General features: G+C 40.1%; 1 long non-coding RNA gene across 1 annotated transcript in view; it reads right to left on the bottom strand.

Annotated features, from left to right (window-relative positions):
* Nucleotides 1–815: 815 nt before the first annotated feature.
* LOC118915537 (uncharacterized) overlaps nt 816–18,080 on the bottom strand; it is a 110,426-nt gene continuing 93,161 nt past the window's right edge. The window contains exon 4 of the long non-coding RNA XR_008991953.1: nt 816–5,495. This is a non-coding gene — a long non-coding RNA (uncharacterized LOC118915537). The remainder of the gene's footprint in view (nt 5,496–18,080) is intronic.

Genomic DNA, 18,080 nt, shown 5'->3' with positions numbered 1-18,080 from the left:
CAGTTCAGCAGCCAGAGCAAGTCCCAAGGCCAGCCCCAAGCCAGGAGTGGACACAAAAATTCCACCTTTTGATGTAACAAGTTGGAAAATCATAGAGCAAAGGGGATGGGGATGGGGATGGGGATGGGGATGGGGATGGGGATGGGGAGAATGGGAGACTTGGAACCATCCTTGCCAGTCTTCTCCTGGAGTGGCACCTTGCCTGTCACCAGGGCGGAAGGCCCAGCGCACCGACACACATTTGCATCGATTGGTTGGTTGTCACTGTGCAGCACTGAAAGCTCCCAGTTAATCAGTCAAGGGATTTGATAATAAAATATGATAATTTACTCATCTTTGTATTCCCAACACTTAGCATTGCATCAGGCAAATTGTAGGCATTCTGCAAAAATAATTAATACTGATTAAAAAAATGATAGTGGAAAAATTACTCTATTAGAAATCAGAAATCAGCTGAATCTCAATTCGGCTTTGCCAAATTACCTATGCAACTTTGAAAGCCAGTAATTCGACCTCCCTAAGGTTTCTAGGGCCAGACTGGGAGCTCTCTATATATTCTTCCTATATTCTTCTCTATATATATCCTTCCTTCCTTCCTTCCTTCCTTTCTTCCTTCCTTTTATCTTTTCTTTTCTTTTTCCCCTTCCTTCCTTCCTTTCTTAATTTTAAAATATAAAGTCTGTAAGAAAGAACCCCAGAAATTAAGGAAATCCAAACCACTCATCATTATATAGATGGGGAAACTGAGGCTAAGAAAATGAATCACTGGCTTAAAAACACAGATGGTTAATGTCAAAACTAAAACTCAGAGCTCATGACTCCCCGCCCAGTCCCCAATGTATATGACTCAGTGTGTTCTGGGGGCCAGTAGCATCCCATGGGAGTTTGGTAGAAATACAGAATCTCAGACCCTGTCCCAGACCTCGGAATTAGAATCTGAATTTTAACAAGATCCCCAGATAATTCATATGTGTACTATAGTTGGAGAAGCTTTAGGCTTCCTGATAAATACTTAACTGCCAAAAAAGCCTAAATAACTTGTTTAGTTAGGAGAATGTTCTTTTGGATATATTAACACTGAAACCATCTTTTCTACACACCCCTCACTATTCCCTTTAATGTACCTCCTCGGTACTTACTCCACGCTCAGTGTTTTAAGAACTCTGTGTGCACATCTTGCCTTCCTGGAGTTCATCCTCCAAAAGAGAGTCAAAAGTCCTCTGCTCTTCTCCCACATCCTCCTTTCTGCCTCTGTGCCCTCTCTTTGCTCTTTGCCTTCCCAACTTCCTCCTACTCCCATCTTAATGATTCCATGATTGAAATCTAACTTCAGAAATTGTTGGTGTGAGAGTGAAGTATTTTAATTCATTTGAAATTCCAGTTTCAGAGCAGTGATTTAAAACATTGGAAAAATTTTATTTGGCATGCTTCCAAGCAACTTGCCTTATAATACCAGCATGACCCTGAAACTGTGTATAAAGAAGACTCGAGCAGTCTCCACACGTTGAGAGGAAATCCTACAGGAATAAAGCACAGCTTAGTCACCTTCGTTTCTGCTTTTGTTTTTTCCTAATCCAATCTTTTTACTAGGAAGAGAAAATGTTGGGAAGCTGTGAGATACTGGAACAAAAATGCAATAAAATTGGTGGGTTTTTTTTTTTTTGAACTGTTTACAGCCAGCACATCTACATCTATAATAAAACATTTATTTTTTCATTGGGGAGCAAAGGAAAAATTTTAACTATCAACTGATTAATTTTATCAAAGAACTTAGTATGAAACAGAAACAAACAGAAATTCAGTAAATCAACTATTTTCTGATGAGTCATATGTAGGATGGAGCCTTTACATTAAACAATTGGATCACAAGTAATGGTAATGCAATGATATGCCATTCCTTTGAGACTTATATGCCTGGCATTTTAAGTTCCAGGGATTGCAAGTATTGTACTAGTCTCTTTTTTTTTTTCTTTCTAAACACTCCTTCATAGTCCTGAAAGCTCTGAGCTCATTTCTTTCTTCCTTCCTTCCCTTGTTTTCTGCCTCTTCAAAGATAATCCATGATAATTCTGCTTTTCAAAATCAAGACTGCTTGAACTTTAGCCGAGAGTAATAAAATTACAATCTTTCACACAATGGCAACTACATCCTTTCTGCTCTCTTGGTGTAGTTAGAATAGCAACTGCCCAGTGTGAACAAAAGAACTACTTTTCAGTTCTGTGGGATTGGCTGTTGCTGAACAGCAGTGCATAGAAATAATCTTTGACAATCCCATGGGTGACATTTCTCATTCCTTATCGTCCATGCTGCACACAGCCTGAACTTGATAAGACATCCAGAAAGAAGATAATGGCTGCTATCAAGCTGTCTAGGTAGAAATAATAATAATAATCTGTTTATAGAAAAGCAGCTGTCCTATTGTTCCGGATTTCACGAAATCCCAGAGACAGATCCTCTCTCCTATGCCAGCCCCATCTCCATTCCCCTTGCCAATCCAATCACTTTGGACCTTTAATGATGGGCATTTTTTTTCATGATCTTTTGATACGATGAACAAGGATAGCTGTAAATAGTCCATAACCATATTCACTCACAGGATGTATTTAATGACTAGAGAAGAGGCATTTTATGGAAAGATCTGGAGGCTGGGAAGACTTTGTAATGAATGTAGGAAAGCCCAGCATCCCTTTTGAAAATATGTACAAAACCCAGAATCACTATAAATCAACAGTCTAATGATTATTCCAGTCTAAGAGAATAACATCCTACCCCCAAGTTTCAAAGGTAAGTCTCAATTTCTCAAAGAAAAACCCCAAAGAACTGTGATGTGGTTGCCAACAGTGCTGGTTGCATTTTGTCGAAGGCTTTTCATGTATTCCAAACAGAACAGCCCAAGGCTCGGTCCTGGCTGAAAAGTCAGTGTGATCCTTTCCTTTGGGCTGGATTGCTGCCCTGGCTGGGACCAGATAGGTGGTCACTTCACCTCCCAGTGTTAACACAAAGCATCGTCTTTCTCACTGTCCTCTTCAAGGAGGGCTGGCTGTGGTGCTACATTCCTTTCCTTTTCTATCCCACTGTCTCTGATGAAAGAACCAGGCTGCCATGCCCTTCAAGGTGAAACGACACAATCAAAGAGAACCAGTGGTATCAGTTCTTCTTCTTCCCTCCACGTGGTCCTGCACTGCCACTTCCAGGGTCAGCAGGTCCTTCAGCCCTGGATCCCACAAGGTCCCACCATTGCAGCAAGCAGTGATGGGTTACCTTTGTCTCTTTCCTGTGGTTTCCATAAGAATCATCACACCCTCTGATTTACCGAGGCTGAACTCCCTTTGTCCCTGAATCTCCTTGTAGTGGGACACGGCAATGCCATGAACAAGAAACAAGATACGGATAGGGTAAGTGGAGAAGCAACCCTGGAGAATTTCCTGCTGAGTTCCTCTATTCTGTAGTATAGAATCACTCTGCATTCCAGAAGTTTCTTTGCCTCTGAATAAGTCCAGGTCTTTTCCTAACAACAAAGCATGCCCAACTGAATCTCTCTCTCCCTCTCTGAAGCACATATCCCCTTCCACAGAGGCATCTTCCAAGAACTACTGTCTCTGTGGTGCCTTGCTCTACCCTTTCCCACCTCCCCCTGCCTTCCAGCACAATCAATCATGGTATTTAGTCCACAGCCACGTTTGAACCTCTTTCACTCTGCATCACACACCGTTCATGCCAACCAGAATGTGAATTCCAAAAATTAAGTAAATGCATTTTTTGTTTTAACTCATCTTTAGGAAGGCAGTTTGGCAAAATGAAGAAAGGAATGGGTTTTGTATCACATAGACCTGGATATGAATCCTAGCTCTGTAGCCAGGGCCCTTGACTTTTCTGGGACTTAATTTCCTAATGTGTAAAATGGAGCTATTTCATAGTTTTTTAAAGGAGTATGTGAATTTAAGCACATGTATGTGAAGTGTTTAACATAACACTGACATGAATAAGTTCTTGATAAATGGTAGCCATTGTTATTACTGTAATTAACTTGGTATCCCAGCTGTACCACAGTGGACTATCAATAAATATATATTAAAGAGTAAAGTAAAAGGACAAATGAAACACACATATACACACATAATACATATACACTGCTATCCTCCCACTAGAGATTGCATGGCTCTCTGCTTATCTAAACTCTCAAAATGCGATATAGTATGTCCACATACAGGGTATAGGACAGAGGGGAAAACACTTCTCAGGAATTCTCCTTTCTAGCACCTTTGCCGTAAGTGCTGGCCTCAGGAAACCCACAGGTTTTCTTCTGTGAATGCCAATTTTGCCCCTTTCCTTGGGGCAGCCAGCTGAACACCCAGGCAGGGCAGATGGCAGGGCAGAGTTCTCCTTGCCCACGACCAGCAGGCTCACAAAGAGAAAAGCAGAGGTGATCGAATCTGTGTCCGCTCACCAAAATGAGTTCTGGCAGAATGCAGGAAACAAGGACATGTGGCCTTGAACTCGTACCTCCTTCTCACAACAGTCCTTTTTTGCACAAGTCATTATAAATCACCTGCTCTCACACCACGAGTGAGTGTAAAATCCTGGAAGTGTCTGCATTCAGACTTGGCATTTCCCCAAAAGGACACCAAAGGGGTTAATGTCTGTCCAGTAATCAAAATCTGGCAGCTCCTACCCCACACATAATGGGCATTGTTGTTCCTGAGAGTTTGTCTGTTTTTTCTGGCAGGCTTTACTGTTTGGAACTGATTCTAAAACAGAAAAGGAAAAAGTCAGTCTGCTTTTTTTAAGTGCACATGCAACAAGACATAAGGCTGGTCACAGAATGGTTGTTTTGCTAGATTTCCAGGAAAGTTGTTGGCTTCCTGTTCAGAGAAGATGAATTATCGACTTAAAATGCATTTAACTCCAAAGGAATTCATTTATATATGTATGTGAGACATACATAATACCCTGAGGTGGCTGCCTTCTCTCAGATAGGAAGCAACACATTACAACTGTATTAGCTGGTGAGTGAACTGTAGCAGACCCACCCATCTGCATCTAGAACCCATTTGCATGATGTTATTAATGGGCTCGCTCATCAGCCTTCCCAGGTCGCTTGCAATCTCAGGACCTGTTTGTCACTCCCACCTGATGGGCCCCCAGATGTTCTCATTTGAAACCACATGACTATGTCTTACTAAGTTACCAGTACAACAAAAATCCTGTTACAAAACACCAGATTCTATTCCAGTGGGAAGGGCCAGGGTATATTATTTTTTTATATCCAATTTGTCATAAACCAACACTTTTGTATCAAACAAAATCATGCACTTGGATGTCAACAGCACATCACATTGTTACAAATGCTTCCAAACACTAACTCTTAGTTTCTGTGTTTACCTTGCCGTGGATCAGTAACAGTTTGTGAATCACAGTGCTGCACGGACCACACTTTGCTGGACTTGTTTATGTTGCTGAAAGACCGTATTCTAAGGCAATTTCACAGACTTTTTCTGTAAGGGACCAGGGAGTAAAATTTTAGGCTTTGCAGACCACTCTGTCTCTTATAACTACTCAATTCTGCTGTTGTAGTGAGAAAGCAGCCATGGGTGATAAAAAAAAATGAATAGGTATGGCCGTATTCCAATAAAATTATATTTACCAAAGCAGGCCACAGGCTGGATCTGGCCTGCAGACTCTACTTTGCCGACCCCTGGGTGGTGATGATGATGATAAAGATGATAGCCAACTTTTGCTGACTAGCTATGATGTGTCAGGCACTTCCTGTCCCCCCACTATAGCCACAGAGTACGTAACATTGTTGTAATTTTATAAGCAATGAAAATGTGACATCAAGAAATCAATAAATTATTTGTTTATTCTGAAAATAAGTGGATAATCCAGGATCCAAACCACAGTCCCTAAACTCACCCTATACCCCGTGTATACACTGAGTGGGGCGTCTTTTTCACTGTGAATGAAAAACTTAAAATATCGGTGTCATCTTAGTCACCCTTTCCCCTTTCTCCTCTGCTTGCCCATCACCCCTCTCCACAGAGTCACCGTCTTAGTGTTGGATCGTGCTGTAGAGACCACAAGCATCCAGGACCAGGCACGGATATTCTCCAACATTCTCATCAAAACACTCACTTATTCAACAGATGTGTTGGGAGGGCCTGCTCTGCACAGGCACTGTTCTAAGCAATGGGGTTCTAGCCATGAACGACATACACAAGTTCTTGCCCTTAAAAATTTTGCATTCTAGTAAGTGGAGATAGAAAGTAAGCAAAGAAATACATATCATGTTGGCAGGTAGGGGAGTCAGGCTTTGAAGAAAAAACACAGGAAGAAGATAGTGACATGGAGATGTTTCTCTTTTATCCCCTTTTGCATCTTCTCCTTACCAACTAAGCTATGTAAACTCCAAACAGAGCTACATTTCCAAATACATCTACGAGGTATAAACCTATTATATTTATGAGATTTTTTTTGTATCCTATTTTTACCAGTTATTTCCTCCATAATTGTATGGGAGAGGACACTGAGGAAGAAACGAGTTCATTCACTCATGCTGCGAATTTTTATTGAGTGTCTGCTTGGTACCTGACACTGTTTTCAGAACAGAGAATTCCACAGTGAGTCAAACAGACAAAGATCCTTGCTGTCATGGGCCTCCACTATGACCAAGGGAGTCAAAGAATCAACAAAAAACATAATAAACACATATTAGAAGGTGCTGAGTACAATGGAGTAAAGTAAAGATACAGCAGGATTAGGAGCCCCAGAGTGTGCTGAGAAGGGACCAGGTTGTAATTGTGAAGAGCAGAACCCCTTTCCCTCGATTCGGTTAGTATACGACGAAAACAATGTCTATGCGAACAGCAGCCCTGGTTTGCAGTTTGCCCATTGCCACAGTCAAGAGTGTCATCAGTTAAAAGAAAACACAGGATGTTCTGTGTTGAGCACTCTATTTAAGTCCATAGAAAGAAATGTTATTCTTTCAAAGTCAGTTTCGCCCTTCCCTTTCCCTGGCTTCGGAGAAAATACTGAGACTGGCAGCTAAAACAATGTAGGGACAGGAGAGGGAAAAGGAAGGAAAAACTGAGCGCCAGCGTTCACACCAGGTGACTGTTTGAACAAGGACGTAGCTGTGCCCTGGCCCCGCTGAGTCCCAACACGGCCTTGTTCAGTAGCCGCAAAAACAGACCTGGCGGATACTGAGCATTTTCCATTAAACATGGCGCTCATTTTTTTCAAAAAGTAATGAGATGTTAATATAAATTTGAATTTTGATCAGATCCAACTCAGGAACAGGGTGTTTTTCTGCAAATGTGAAATACTTCTAGGCTTTTAGGGAAGTGCATTCCGCATGAAGGCTGACTACTGTTTTACATACGCTGCCATTCTTCACTGGTTTTTCAGGAGAGAGAAAAATATAATAATAAAATGAAACATTGCTGCAAGGATTTCTTACTTTCTTGTGAACATTAATTGTTTCCAAGGGTATTTTTTAAAATAATTCTTTACAAATTAAGAAGGGAGCTTGTAAGCTTAAGACAAGGATTAGAGCATTTCAGTTCAAAAATCACGACAACAGACATAACTAAAATCTACTTCTTTATAATAAGAGCATTAATTTAACAGATCTCAACAAATTCTCTAAACTATTATTTAGGCTCAGTGTTAGGAGTGCCAATATCAGCAATCCTGCCTAAAATAAAATGGGATTCAAGGTCCGGTCTGCTTGCCTGGAAAGAATCAGCACACAATTGATACCAGCAATAATAGCCATATTATTATAATAATATCATATTATTATATAATAGCTGTATTATTATATAATAGCCTTGTTAGCTTAGATGTTTGTGTTGAGAACTATTCTATTTCAAGCATTTTGCTAAGTCTTCAACAGAATTCACTTTAGCAAATCCTTACCACAACCATGTGAGAGAGAGATAGTGTTCCCATGGAATAGTAAGAGAATCATTCCCATAGAATCTAAGAGGAGGCCAGCTCAGAGATGTGAAGTGACCCTACTGAAAGGCATACAGCTAGTCAGGGTGGATTCGAATCCCCATCTTGCTGATCTTAAGAACAGAGCTCTAACCTACACTTCTTCTCTTTTTATTTGTTCTACATTCCTCTTTTTCCCCCATAGTATCTTCCATGGATACATATTTCTTTTCCAGTTAAAAAAAGTTTTTTTAATAATCGTTATATAGTCACTATACTAAAGTTGATCATCCACCAGTTCATTCTATAAACCTCAGAAGAAAATCCTCTGGGGTGTGATGGGGCACGCTGGGTCCTGGGAGTCCCTGCTACCTCCCTTGTATAAATTAAGCTGTTTTCCACATGACAAGTCTTTCCCACAATCCATTGCTTAGACAAGGGATAGGAACTCCCCCCCCCCTCCAAGCCACCTCCTATCCATCCACCCTGGGAATTCTCTAAAGGCCACAAAAATCAAAATGACAATGTCAGAGTCAGCAGCTGGTGGAAGCTAGGAGGCTAGGAACAAGAATTCCCTAAACCTCATGCACTCAAGTCTGACCTTCAAATTCCATAGAGAAAACAGGCAAATTCCATTGAGTGTCTGTGTTTGGGGAATGGGCCTTCCATGAAAGCTTGATATTTTCCATCTGTGCATATATTTGGATATCTAAACATGTGTTTATAACACACAGTCCTGTTACTAAACATCTAGAGTATTAAGACAAATGCATTGGAGGGAGGGACAAGTATTGACTCTAATAAAGGATTTTTCACATGAAAATATAAATCCCTATTGCATTCACTTGCAAAGCAATCTGCCTGACACTGTGAGATGTGCTTTTTCTTCTAATCCAGATAGGACAGATGGACTGAGAAACAAAATGTGGGTAATTATGGCAAAGGGGCAAAGGGATGTGCACAGCAGGAGGAGGTCTTGCAGGTGTTCTGATAAGCCCCTTTAAGAACCACTGGCCAAAACATCTTAAATGGATTTCCATGTATATAAATTAAATGTATCTATTTTTAAAAATCATACATATCATCTATAGAAAGAGCCACCTAGATAGTACACTTGAATATTTGTATCAGTGAAAGAGAACTCTGGTCTATGGATGTTAAATTTAGTGTGCATCTGAAGCACTTGGAGTGGTTCAACTTACACAATTTGGGTACCATAGCTGAGAATTCTGATTCAGTGCATCTGGGGGAAGCTGGGCATCAGCATCTTAACTTAACAAGTCCCCTGACCCCCCACTATCACCACACGCACACCTACATACCCGTGACTCTGAAGCCCACCTCATCCTGCAAAGCACTGCGTTAGTCAATGGAAAATGGTAGACAAGCCCTGCAGGTAGGCGGAGCCAAGGGTGACAGTCCGCAGGAAAGGCTAGAGGCAACGACACGCTCCTGACTTTGTCAAACTGCTGGAAATGTGTGTCCAGCTTTTATAAAGAGAAACAGCTCTTTAACATAATGGGTTTTATATAATGTATTTGGTTTAAAATTAGAAGGGGCACTGGTATTCCTCTCTCGAACCCGTCTGTCATTCACAAACCCCGGCCCTATTTTTGTATGACATGACCTATTTGCCATATTTCTGTGATTGAGATTTCTGGCATGGAATCTCAGGTAAAAATCAATAGGTGCTTCCAAGAAAAACAAGAAAATTAAAACCATTATCCTTCTCAGTGCTTATTAACCCAGCGAGCTCCTATACACTGTCAGTCAGCTCCATCTGCCACAAAAAAACAACGTAGTGTGCATGGCTTAAACAACAGTAATTTATTTCTCACAGTTCTAGAAGCTGGGAAGTCCAAGATCAAGGTGCTGGCCCATTCAGTTCCAGGTTAGGGTTCTCCTCCCAGCTTTTAGATAGCCCTCTTCTCATTATATCCTTACATGGCACAGAGAAAGAGAATGAGAGCAAGGAGCTCTGGTATCTCCTTTCTCTTCTTTTTTTTTTTATTTTTATTAAGGTATCATTGATACACACTCTCATGAAGGTTTCACAAGAAAAACAATGTGGTTACTACATTCACCCTTATTATCAAGTCCCCCTCATACCCCATTGCAGTCACTGTCCATCAGTGTAGTAAGATGCCACAGAGTTCCTGTTTGTCTTCTCTGAGCTACACTGTCCTCCCTGTGACCCCACACACACCTTGTGCACCAATCATGATACCCCACAATCCCCTTTCCTTTCTCTTCTTATAAGGACACTAACCCCACCATGGGGCCCCCAACCTCATGACCTTCTCAGAATCTAATACCTCCCAAAGGCCCCACCTCCAAATACTGAAACAGTAAGGGCTAGGGCTTCAACATACAAAGTTTGGAGAAAAACAGACATTCAGTTCCTATTATGCATGAGGATAAACCTTATATTCTTGGAAGGAGAGGCCACAAACAGCAGATTACACATGGGTAACTTAGGTCATCGTTGCCCTCAGATGAGTCGTTCAAGGTGAGAATGTCAACTTATTTGAGAGAATGCAAAACAATCTTATTTCGGGAAAAAAAAGGTGATGTCAGTTTCCACCATATCGATGTTCAAGTATTTCTAGAAATGTAGCAATAGCAAAGAATGAAATTCAAGAATCTACACCCAAGTTGTTGTCTACTTAGTAATAATTGCTTGGTTACTGACACTGATTATTCAAAGCAAAGCAGTAAAGAATGAATGAACTTATCCAACCACCTTTTAATTCTATAATTCTATCTATGAATTATCCACTCTACTTCATATAACTGTCTTGTGGAAGATACGCAATCTTTCCTATTTTATTTTTATTTCTCTCTTCCTTCAGATACCCTACACTACAAATTTTATGAAAGTGCTGTAAGGGCAGGCAAACTTGAAAGATATTTCTATTTAGACCTGCCAGAGAAAGGATAGTTTTCGTCTCCCATATTGCCATTAGTTGGTACTTAAAGAGACTGATGAAATAGCATATATTCTGTCATTTTATTATCTGCTTGCTCCCCTCCAGCCATCACTGGGAAGATTTTGAACAGAGACGTGCTATCAGATCTGTACTCCTGGAAATGAGGAGTTTGTGCAAGTGAATAGCAGTTACATTCTAATTATATTAATTCAGACTGCAATTTCTTTGAAATATAAAGGACCTGCTGTCGGAGTGGTGTGGACAATGGAGGCTGAACATGCCAACGACATGACAAATTCCTCGAGCAGAGCGCCAGATGTATTGTTGCCCAGGACTCTTTTCTGAGAGCAAATTCAGCAAGCACTATCAGTGTCAACTCTGGAGTAAGGAATTGGTTCATTTGTTATCTTTCCAAGTTGCAGGTACATTTGCCAGAAGAGTCTGCCAACAGATGAATTGGTAATTAAAATCATTTCCGTGGTTAGAGGAGTGATTCGGAAATTGTTCCTCTTGTCTTTCTTTCCCTGGGTAGGGAAAATCGTGGGAGAATATTGATACTGATTTGCCATGGGCAATACCAGAACTGTGTGGCTCACTGGAGTGCCTTGCTGTCCACTTGGTGCTTAAACACCTTTACTGGGGGTTGTCAAGATTTTCTCACAGAATTTTAAAGTCCTGTTTTTTGTTAATAGTGTATCTTCCTTCATCTTATAAAAGCACTTTGCAGATGTTAGCAAAGCGTAATGTGGGTCAAATACACCTAACAATATTGCTCAATTCCCATATTCCTTCCCTATGCCAGATACTGTGCTAGAATAAAGAATAAATAATGGTGATAGATTGAAAATACACTAAAATTGATACTAAATTACATAATGTAGATACAAGTTCAGTACCTGCCCCTAGTAGTTACTCAACAAATACCAATTTTACTTCATCATAACCACCATCACAACAACAAAACCAACTAGTATTTATTGAGCATTTACTATGAGCAATACAAGCACTTCACATGTATTCATTTATTTTATCCTTACAGCCTATGCTGGTTTATCCCTACTGCACTGATAAGAAAGCCGATGCATGAGAAGTGCCTTGGGCAAGCTGACAAACTAGGAAGTGCTAGAATTAGATTTGACCCAAGCAGTGTGATCGCCAGCACTCAAGCTTTACAATAATGTCACATGACACCATATAAATAAACTGTATTAAATTTCCTGGACTACGCAATGGCCCATTAATTAATTGACTTATCTTTCAGTACTCATTTGCTTACTGTTTTTCTTTTCTTCCTCCTCCCTCCTTCCTTCTTCTTTTCCTGATCTTCGGTCTATATGAACAGCTGCTTCTGTTATTCTAGCAACAAAGCAAGGTCTTCTACCGTTCTCAGAGATGTAGGGGAATCTTTATGAGTCAGTAAATGAATAATGTAGATTTATAGACCTTGGTGATCTACAAGTCCACCACTGAGTTACTAGCATATATGTATGTATACACATATATACATGCACATACATATATTTATATAATAGAACATTGAGACATATCAAATATGTTTAAATACATGACTTCTTAGTGATATTAAGAATAAAAACAAAAACAACATCTTATGTTCTTAGAGGATACCAGAGAGTATCAACACATTATTCTTCAAAAAACTAGTAGATAAAGAAAAAGCACAATTTACTTTGGGTTTGTCAGATGAATTTCACTTCACATAACCAACTAGGTAATGAGGGGGAAGCTCCTCCTTATAGAAGTATCCCACTTAATAAATGGAAAATAAGTCATCTTTGGGTACATGTCAAGTTGCACTTGTCAAAGCCCACAGAATGTACACCACCAAGAGTGAGCCCCGTGTGAACTATGGACGTTGAGTGAATGATGAGTCGATGTAGGTTCATTCCCTGTGACACTGCATAGCTCTGGGGGAAAAGGTTGATGGCCTCAGAGGCTAAAGGAGGGGGGAGGGAGGAGAGGAAATATATGGGAACTCTGCGTACTTCTCAGTAGATTTCGCTGTGGATCTGAAACTGCTCTAAAATATATTTTTAATCATAAAATTATGAGATCACAGCTTTGCAATAGCTAAATAATGGATCCAGGCAAAATCCTTAATAGCTGATTACATTATACATACACACATTTCCACTTATGGAACTATATACCACTTGTTAGGACATAGTCTTGCTAAACTAAAGTCTGATAAAATCTCTAGCTCTACCAGTAAATTTATAGGAAGTACAAAGTACAAGATGACCAATATATCTGAGAATACTTCATAGAACAGAACAAGAGAAGTTCAGGCTGTCAGAAAATCTTCAGAGAAAGCAATCCCATTTCTTCAACCAAAAGTTCTGAAGAATAAAATTAGATATGAAGGGGGAGCCTAGAGATTCAGAGAGAATTTAGAAGGTCATCAAGAAATCACAACGTATGGACCTTGATTAGATCTGCATTCAAACAAACTGTTAAAAAGAATTTGACTGTAGGACAACTGGGGATAGGTAAACACTGACCACATAATTCTTGGTATTAGGAATTATTGTTAAGGCTTTTAGATGTGGTGAAGGTATTGTGGTTATTTTATCTAAAAGAATCTCCTACCTCTTAGAGTCACGTATTAAAAAGTATGTAGATGAAATGATATGATGTCTGGGATTTGTTTCAAAACAATGCGGTGGAGTAGGTGTTGAGGAAGAAGGCTGACCCTGAATGGGGGGAAGCAAAATAAGCATAAAGGTTCATTATACTCCTTTCTCTTATTTTGCATATATTTGATATGTTTTATAATAGAAGTTTGTATAACTTACGAATTTACTTAATCTGCCCAAGCCCATTTTTGTTTGTAAAACAGCAATATCTACAGTACAAATAGTATCTCCTTATAGGGTTTTTTTTTGAAAATTTAAATAGTGTATTTAAAGCACCTGGAACACAGTAACGATTACATAACTTTTGAGGGACTGAGTTTGGATCGACTTACTACTGAAGCAGCTGGTGTACGCTGAATGGCGTCTCCACAGCAGCCTTGGAGCCGAGGAAGGCCAAGGAGGGGGGCGGGACAGGGCGAGCCCGTGTCTCCAGGAGCCGCCCTCCGGGGCACCGCAGACACCCTGGCTGCAGTTGTTGGTGTTGTTTTAACTTCATTCTATTCCATTTACTATTTTTAGGTTTGCTGATCTTGGAACACATGTAGGTACCCTAGTTTTGCTAAATATTTATTCAATTCTAGGCAACTCCAGGTGCAAGAAGAGAGGGTGCAAATATATCACACCTTCCTAAAGCATTTACTTGGGCTCCACCCTCACTTCCTCAGGCAGTTTTCTTTTCTGAAATACCAGAGAATCAGGTTATCTTCAAAACTAAATCATCCTAAACCCACCAATTTCCCCAACTCATTCCAGTTCTCTACAATCACTCTCTTTTTGCTTTGTATCCCTCCCTGTTCTGATTCTCACCAACCCCTGTGAGACCCAAGTTTGAAGACCAAAGTTTAAAGGAAAGAAATTACAAACGTGAAACCCAGGGGCCTGGGGCTGGAAAAGATTAGATTGCACAGAGGCACAGTCTGCTTTCAGAGATGATAAGCCCCAAATAGGGATTCTGCCGGTTAGTTTTTCAATGACTGAGTTTTTTTGGCTCTCTGGGTCCTGCTGGAGACGTGAGTTTGTCAAGAACTGAATTTGGACATTCTCCAGCTCATGGCTGCATGTCAATTCATTTGATTTCTAATAAAGCCAATTCTTATTTTTCTAAGTTGCTTCCAATTCTCAAATGTAGTTCCAAAGAAAACAGAAAGTAATTAAAATGTCAACACTTCCCTAAAAAGGAACATAAACTCTCTTTGGATTTTCTTCCCACTGGAAACGCGGCTTTCCTCTGAGGCTCTGGCCCCACGCTCAGCAACCGGCAGTCAACCCACAGCAGAGCCAGTAGAGGGGCAACCACATAAATTCCCCTCTGTCCATTTCCATGTTTGCATTTCTTCTTCTCCCTTGCCATTTCCAAATGGAGAGATCCTATAAATGAAGTACTTACGTCTGTCTCTTAAAATGGACTAATATCTACTCCACTGCAATATATCCAAATTGTATGCCATATGAAATAAGCTGCAGCAGCAATAAGCTATTTGATCTAATGTGAGAAAAAATAATGTGAAGCCTAACAGCTTATTATTCAGTGCAGTGCAATAAATTAACTGAGCACCATTTTGCATAATGCAAACCTGATTATTCCTTTTCCCTCCATTTGGATTGGTTTAGATAGATTATGACTCTCTTCAGAATTAATTGGATTTACGTGTAATAACTTTTTAAAATGTATTACATTACAGGATTAAATAAAAGGGGAGGAAAACATAACCATCGTTTTGTGATTTGGTGTTTTGTAAGGTGAGTCCTTCAAAAGAGATTCCCTATGGAGAGGAAAATATTGTGGCCTTTGACCCAAGAACACTTTTGTTGGAGATGTTCAATTTGGGAAAAACACATGTTCATCGCCTACTCCAGCCCCTTTCCTACTTTCTTCCATCAATTTAACTTTGAAAAGTACTTTTAGTCAAACTCTTTTGAGTCCTTCTTTCCAGTATCTCCCCTCCCCTGGAATCTCTCCTACCAATGCCCAGTTACTTAGCACTTTGGTGCACTTATCAGACTGACCAGCACTTTTGGGCAGTGAGTCCAGAGGCTCCAAACAGGACTACAGCCTCTCCTACCACTGAAGGTCTCCAAAATGCATCAAAATGGGTCAAAACATGTGCCAACAATAATGGCTGCTGCAAACTGTCACAATAATCATTTTGAGAACCCAGGGTGAATCAAGCAACTCTTTAATCTTTAAAGCAACCCTGTTAGACATGTATCACTTCCCAATTTTGCAAGTGGAACCTGAGTCTGACTGAGATCAAATACCTTACCAAACTTGCATGGCAAGTGAAGAGATTACCTCTGGAGACCTTCCAAGTCTGTGTGATATGTTACATTATCTGCTGGGAAAAATAAAAACTGCTACGAAAATAGTATCTCTATGTTTGAAGGGAAAAACAACTCAAAGGGGATGCTCTGTTAGCCGTAAGGCTGAACTTCTATAATCATGTATGTGGAGTTATTTTTACAGTAAATTGGATAAATATGTGGTCTACCAAATCTGCTTTTTACAGAGATATTTGCATTTCTTTTCTTAATTACAAACTGCTCGAGGCCAAGACATTTATTTTCTACATGACAGGATATCGATGTGGTGTGGTGTTTAAATCAGAAAACCCTAAGTTTCCGTCTTGGTTTCAGTTACTGCTAACTGTATAGGGAATTCCAGGTTTTTTTTTGAACTCAAAAGTAGATAAATATACTACATAGAGTTGTTGGAAAGGTTAAATGAACTAAATTTATATACATGCACAGCACAGAGAATGTAATCAATAGGTTCTAGTCCTCTCTAATTATACCCATCCCACCTTTACTACCTAAACATCAGGTTTCCATGAATGGAGATATTCCAGGGAGGGGTCAGTGAGACACAGAGTTGTGACTGGAAGATTTCCTGATTGACACTCTTCCTCTTACATTATATTCTCTTACAATTACTCATTGACACATATAAGCCATCTTTCCAAAATGATACTTTTAAAAGATGACTTTAATTCTAAAGCTTGTAGAGCATCTGGCATTCATCTCTGTGTATCTTTCCTTCTAATGCTTCCTGTTTTATTGCTTCACTTCTTTCCAGATTGTGACAGTAAGTGCTGCTGATAATCTAAGAAAGCTTCAGATCAAGATCAAGGCCATATAATTTTAAACTTTTATTTCCTCACTTCTCTGCTGTGTGACTTTTCTCTCATCAGAAGGGAAAAAGAGCTAAGTAAAATAACAAAGGGTGAATTGTAAGTCCTTCAAAAATTTAAGGGGAAATTGCAGAAAAAGATGAATGATAATCTGTGCACAAAAGAAAAAAATACACGATAAAGCTTTGTTACATTATAAGTAGCTTCAATTTTAAAGATGTCAGAGGAGGGGACATTTTTCTTTGGAAATAGTTCCACTTTGTTGGGGTCTGAATGAAATGTTTGACAAAGAAAAAAATATTTTTAATAGATGAAAATTTATTTCATCTTTTGGTTTATGACCTCTTTGAGCCTGGTGAACTCAAAGAATTTGGTACAGTTCTTTGAGTTATAATGGTAACATTGCTTGACAGAACTTGAGTTGATAAAATGACAGCTCAGAGAGGTTAAGTAAAATATACAGGATCACACAGCAAGTTAGTGACAGAAATTCAATAGTTTGGAATTGAGAGAGTGTGGATGCTTTACAATGAGATACAATAAATGATTTGCAGGAAAGAACAGCTAACGTGAGCACAGAAACTGCTCCGCACTCCAAAGGAACACACAATCCTCCTGGAGGTGGGGGGCAGTGGGGTCTATATGAGACTGTACTGTGCCTAAAATCTGGGAAGGGGTACAAAAGTAACGCTTACTGTGAGCCTTGCAGAATGAGTAGGACTTCCCACGGCCAGCAGAGTGGGGCAGGGGTGGGGAGGGGAGACACCCCTGGCACACAGGACCACTGTGGAGCTGCATGAACACATGGGTTCAGCTGAGCCTTCTTATGAAAGATGAGGGATGCTCTGGATTGAATGTTTATGCCCCCAGAATTCACATGTTGAAACCCAGCCCCCAGTGTGATGGCATCTTGAGGTGGGGACTTCGGGAGGTGAGGAAGTCATTAGTCTATAAAAACGGGGGTTATAGGGTCATGGGCAGACCTTGACAGAGCAGCATGAGGGGAGTAGGAGTACTGAGGGCCTATCACGGGTAAACTGGGGGAGTGCAGAGTGAAGAAGCCTTAATGGAGCACTTTCCTGCATTTAGCTATGAAAGGAGGAGGGGGAGAGGCTACAGCCGGAGAGGCTGTAGAATGAAAGTGTGACTATCTTTGCTTTATTTTTTAAACAGCAGGGAGCTTTGAGCATGTTTAAGGGGTGAAGGTAATGAATCTGTGAAAAGGATGTCATCAGGAAAGATTCCAAACAACAGAAATATAAATGCTAGAAATGAATGATTTGGGCAGGGCAGGAGGCAGTTATCAGCAAGTTAAAAAAGGGGAATCTCATCAAAATAAAGCAAAGGCAACCCTGGTTTCTGATGATAATAGATAGCATAGCCCAGGTGGAAATAACTCTTTAGGCTGTACAGTGTCAGACACATGCAACGGC

Source organism: Manis pentadactyla, chromosome 10 (assembly GCF_030020395.1).
Source record: "Manis pentadactyla isolate mManPen7 chromosome 10, mManPen7.hap1, whole genome shotgun sequence".
Lineage (NCBI taxonomy): Eukaryota > Metazoa > Chordata > Mammalia > Pholidota > Manidae > Manis > Manis pentadactyla.
This window is presented reverse-complemented; position numbering and strand designations above follow the sequence as displayed.